This window comes from Engystomops pustulosus, chromosome 5 (genome assembly GCF_040894005.1).
Source record: "Engystomops pustulosus chromosome 5, aEngPut4.maternal, whole genome shotgun sequence".
NCBI classification, from domain to species: domain Eukaryota; kingdom Metazoa; phylum Chordata; class Amphibia; order Anura; family Leptodactylidae; genus Engystomops; species Engystomops pustulosus.
The window spans coordinates 141,405,919-141,411,998 of record NC_092415.1 but is presented as its reverse complement, the minus strand read 5'-3'; positions in this window follow the sequence as shown (position 1 = coordinate 141,411,998).

The window sequence follows — 6,080 nt, the reverse complement described above, 5'->3', positions numbered from 1 at the left end:
TTTGGGGAACTGATTCGTATCCGCAGAAACAGCTCCACAGATAATGTATTTAACCAACATCTAACAGATTGGGAACAAAGGCTAAAAGAGAGGAGGTACAGACCTAAGATTTTGTCTTCAGCTAAAAAGAGAATGAGCAATATACAGAGGTCCACTCTCTTGGTTGATAAACAACATAACACCCCACAAACAGGAGGAGATGATCTGACTCCCATCTCCTTTGTTACGACCTATAGTAACCAATTTCACCAGATCAAAAAGATTGTAAATAAATACCTGCCTATTTTAGAGCAGGACAATGATTTGAAAACTTGCCTTAAGCGAGGTGTACGTTTCATCTCCAGGAAAGCCCCGACTATAGGGTCTATGGTGTCCCCTAGTCTTTTTACATACACTGAGAAAGACACTAACAATTATTCTTGGCTGCATCACGTGGGCAACCACAAATGTGGCCATACAAGATGTCTAACATGTAGTTTCCTATCAACAACGAATACTTTTTCATCATGTACAACAAACATAAGCTATAAGATACAAACATATATCAACTGTAACACCGCTTATGTTGTATACCTCATCACATGCACCCTTTGTAATAAACAATATGTAGGATGCACCACAAACCCACTCAAAGTAAGGATCAGAAAACATCTTTCAGACATTAGGAACATCAACCTTACAAATTTATCTGCGGCTTCTAAACATTTTCGGGAAACTCACCATGGAGATACCAGTTCCTTCAAATGGATAGGAATAGAAAAAGTAAAAAAACCAACCAGGGGTGGCGACCACAAGAAAAAACTGATGAATAGGGAAACCTATTGGATGTTTACCTTAAAAACTACACAACCATTTGGCTTGAATCTTAGACAGGATCTAATCCTGTGCTATTAAGAGTCTAGGAAATATATGAATTATAATTTTTGTACTGATGTTTACCCTAGATTATTTATGATAGTCTATAAACACACTACTATCCACAAATTATTATGTTCTGTGTAGTAAAGTACCTAGAGTGAGGCATTAAGAGTTTTTTGTCTTGACATATATTGTCACACTTTAGATGTGAGATCGTTACTGAAACACATCGCTATTTACTAATATATATTCCCCACTGGGGGTGTGTTTCATGTGGGTGTTTCTGTGGGTCATTCAGACCATTTGGTACAAAGCACTGTTGGACCATATCTACAAATGTCCCCCGTATGCAGTTTTCCCAGCAATAAGACATTGGTTCTAGAGGGCCAACTGCATACTTTCATACTTACCACTCTCGTATCTTGGTTACCATACTCTAAGGGTTAAAGTGCTTTGTACTTATATCTTTTTGATGATTCAGACACAATTAATGATTATATTTAGCCATGATTGCTGTTTAGACGTAATTGCACTTTATTGTTCCCTCCCATATAATCCTTTCTAGATTGTTTTTAACAATGAGAATATGTTTCTAACTCACTGCGGTTTTTCTCCTGTTAGGGGGTGTGGCTGTCCTGATCGTGTGGTCCGGACACGTGACCACTGTTAGGTCATGTGTCCCGAACACGTGGTCGTGACGTCACACGCCCAGGAGCAGCGCGGAGTTTAAATAGAGGTAAGAACTTCTTGTATGTGTATCCATGACTAAGCTCACCTGAGCGAAACGCGTTGGACCTACCCCGTGTATCCTTTGTTTTGTGCACACTGCCGTGACTTATGTTTTTAAAGAGGATCGAATAAAGAAAATTTTCGTATTTTTACATCACAACTGTTTCCTGAAGCGCTGGTCTTTCTTCAAATTTGCCGTTGCCCTGAGTCTGTGGGGGATTTCCTTGTGTCCGTGCGCTGGAATCAGACCATACGACTGGTGAGCTGGATTTTGTTTGTATTTTTTTTTTGTATATATAAGGCAGTATTAAGTTGTGTTCTTTTATTCCTGTACAAAGGAGGCAGTTTGAGTCTCTTTCTCTTCGCTGTACATGTTGATTTAGACCATCTATAAACAGTATGTTTAGAGTTTAGTAACTCCACCCACATCACATGGCCACGCCTACTTGTTTGGACCCCGCCTGAAGGCATGGCCAGTTTTACAGTTTTTTCCAGGGCCACTTTAAATTCCCAGTCCGTCTAGTCTAGTTATGGTACGCTCATGGATCTGGCTCTGTATTTCTGTACAAGGCTGCAAAATATGTATAGGTGTTATGTATATATAGTATCACACTTTGCACAGAAGTACAGCATCCCATAGATCCATATTTTACACTGAACTGCAGATGTCTGACACCCCTTTCATTACTAAGACCTGCACTCATGACTATACTTCAAAAGACAAAAAAGCCCTATTAAGTTTAGAGAAAATATTGGTTCTTAGTTGGCATTTGTTATCTTCTCTCTTCCATTGAACTTTTTGTCTTTCTGGTTTTAAATGAAGCAGAAAAATGGAAATAAGAAAATGGCATTGTGACTATTGCCCTACACAGTACTGCTGCAGAAACTATTGTTTTCTCTACTAAGCAGTATAATATTACATCACTTTATTTTATGGCTAGTAGGAACAGTATTATAGTAGTACCGTATTTTCCGGACTATAAGGCGCACTTAAAAGCCTTGGATTTCCTTGGAAATCCAAAGTGCGCCTTATAGTCCGGTGCGCCCTATACGAGGGCAGCGGACCCTACTTACATAGGTCCCCGCTACCGGAGACAGCAGATCTCCAGCGGGAACTGCAGACCATGCGGCACGAACAACTTCTGCCGCGTGGTCTGCAGTTCCCGCTGGAGATCTGCTGTCTCCGGTAGCGGGGACCTATGTAAGTATGGTCCGCTGCCATCCTCCACCTCCCCCTCACCTTACCCGCTCACCTCTCCGCGTCGCCGCGTCTCGTCTCCGGGTCGCGTCTCTTCTCGTCGGGTATCCGCTCCGCCCCCGGACCCTGCGCCTTATAGTCCGATGCGCCTTATATATGGAATTATTACATATATAAGGCGCATCGGACTGTTGCGCCTTATATTCCGGTGCGCCTAATGGCCCGGAAAATACGGTAGTATTCTTGTGTATGGAGGCCAGCATTATGGTAGTTGTATTCTGTGGGGATGTGAGAATATGTACCTCTAATTACTAGGGGTAGGTACAATAGTGGTTATATTCCTTTACATAGTAGGAGAATTATAGTAGTTATACCCTGTTTTCCAAAAAATAAGACACTTCTCAAAAATAAGAGTAGTAGTACAATTTTGTCCAATCTTAGAAGTATAAGGCCTCCCCTGAAAGTAAGACAGCGGCAGTCATTACTACATGACCCATGCCATATATGAGTATTAGTAGATAATTTAGATACTTCAAGAGGTTGTGACATGGGTGAAGAATTCATGGGATAAAATCACTGACTGTTGCACTGCAGGTGCGCTACAAGCAGCTACTGGGTCAAGAAGTTGTTAATTTTTTGTTCAACAATAAATGTGAATTATTTTTCATTTTAAAAAAGACATCCCCTAAAAATAAGACCTACTGCCTCTTTAGGAGCAAAAACTAATGTAAGACACCGGATGGTTTGATTTGGGCCATCTATCAACTATTTTGCTATGGATGCAACACATCTCCATACTGCGCCCCAAAAAATACCTTGGTGCTGCATTTCTGTATCCCTTCTTATTGACTCCAGATGACTTTATATTCATCTAAACTATTAATTTACAAAAAAAAGTACCAGGTACTCTGTAGGGCCAAGACAAAATTTGCCATAAAGCGTTAAAGCTTAATTAAACTTTCAATAAGCTTTTTTTCAAGTTTAGTTAACTTATCTCTTTTATTCTTGCTACGCAACGATCTTAGAAAACAATTAACCTTAATAATCACTTATCAGGATAGATCATTTAGATTCATAATTGGGCCAGAGGATTAACAAAGTAGTATGCATCTCTATGAAGCTGTTAGTTTGGCCATTTTTGTTTTTTTTGAGTGTCCATGGTTGTAAACTCTTCCACTAGGTGGCAGCAAATTTTTAGGTACTGTTTTACACTAATGGAGTTCAGAAAAATGTAATTAGTTAAGTGCTTATTGTTAACTCATATATTCCTCTAACTAGGCATTTTAGAAGCATTCTTCATGCATGTGCAGTGTTATAGCCACACATATAAAGAACCAATTTTATATTGACCTATTCATTTAAGCATATTACTTCCCTTGATAAAAATACCAGTCACAGTATTTCACTTGTATAACAACTGTATGTTCACGTAATTGTATAAACCTCCCTAAGTCTTCTTGAAGCCTTGGGGCACGGGCATCAAACACAAGGCACGTGGCCAAATTCGGGGCGTGAGGAAAACAGCATAGACACAGGTTCCAATACTCTCCTTTACTCGTCCTCCAAAACATTGCAACAGCGATCTTCTTGCTTCCATGTGCCTCGGTTCTGAAGCCGTCACACGTGATTGATACAGAAAGTTTATTTGCTGAAATAGGAATAGCCCTTTAAGTGCTGAGCTCTGTCCATGTGCTGTATTTCTGTATGGTGGTAGGGTAGATCTGGTGTTGTATTTATGTACTGCACTACTACAATCATTCATAACAGGCACTATATTGTCATTGGAAAGACACTGCAAGTTTGGTTTAAATTAAAGGAGGAGTCGCTGTTAATGCTGAAATTAATTCTGGGGAGGCAATGCCTAGACCACTGCGCACACTATAATCTATACATCAGGAAGCACTTCTGTGATATTTTTACATATGCTACAATTGCTTTATTTAGGGCTCTTTCATATTGGCATTGATGTTCAGCTTCAGTTGCTAATTTTCAAATAATTACTTTCTGTATAAATTCCTCATGATTTTCTAGCTCTATAGAAAGCTTCATTGTTTATTTCCAATAGACAGAAATCTGACCATGGTCACACAGGTGCACGAATGTAAAATTTTTCATTATGCAAACAATAACATACATTTGCCAAAATGAGAACACCCCTTTACCAATTGCTTAGAGGATGGTGGTCAGTGTGTGAATATTATAATAAATCCTGTCAAGACAACCCAGCTAATTACTGGGAGGCCGGTAGCTGGACCCTTAGAGAGTCTTACACAGTTTAATTATTCAAACCCACCCTAGCCCAACTGGAGGCCTGGATCGCAGCCACCACACATGCCTTATTGAGCAGAAGGAAAAGTTCCATAGTTTCATATTTGATGCTGAACATACTAGATTAGTTGGCTCCCAAGGTGTAATCCAGGTGTACAAGAGGAGATCCTTGAGAGTTTCTGGCAATATTATATATGAAGTGGTAAATTTTATTTGTTAAAGCTTTTCTGCCCACAATTTCATAGGAACAATTTTCTACACAGTTCAAATATGACAGATGATAAAGTTTCTACAGCCATCAAAATGTTAAGCTATAATAAAGCACCTGGACATAATGGCCATCTTGCAGAATTTTATTGGGGTCTCAGAGAACAAATTCTCTCACCATCTAAAGTACCCTAGTCTTCAAAGTTTTTATGTGCGACACTTTAAATATTAAGTTACAATGCCAGAGCATACCCAGCATATGCAGAATGTGACACTTAAGAAATCTGCCCCATTGTTCATGATGGCTGGTATCTGGTGTTGTTAGATTACTGTGTTGAGCTGCATGTTGGATCAGATTAGAGCTGTTCATATTTGCTAGTTCTTGACATCACCAGAGGCATGAGTAGAAAGCGTTTGAGAATTGCCGATTGATATAAAAGGTAACAACACTTCTCATAACCCCTTTTATTTGTAATAGCAGCTTAAAGGGGTTTGCCCACAAAAGAATTTGATAAAATTGCAATCCCTTAGTGATATTTACATAATAAAAATAAACCCTAGTGATGCTTACGCAAAAATAATTTTTAACCCTTACTTTAAAATTTAACTCAGTTTTATTGTTGTTTTAGCACTCTAAGCAGACACATTATGATCCCTCCATTGCTATGAGATACAATGTGCGGACAATGTGATTAGATTATCAGGGTACAAGGTATCCGACACACAGAAAGAGAGGAGACACATCAGAGATTAGGCGATGCATATTACACACAATGACAGTCAACTCTGCTACATCTCTGCTCTATCACACTATCCCCCT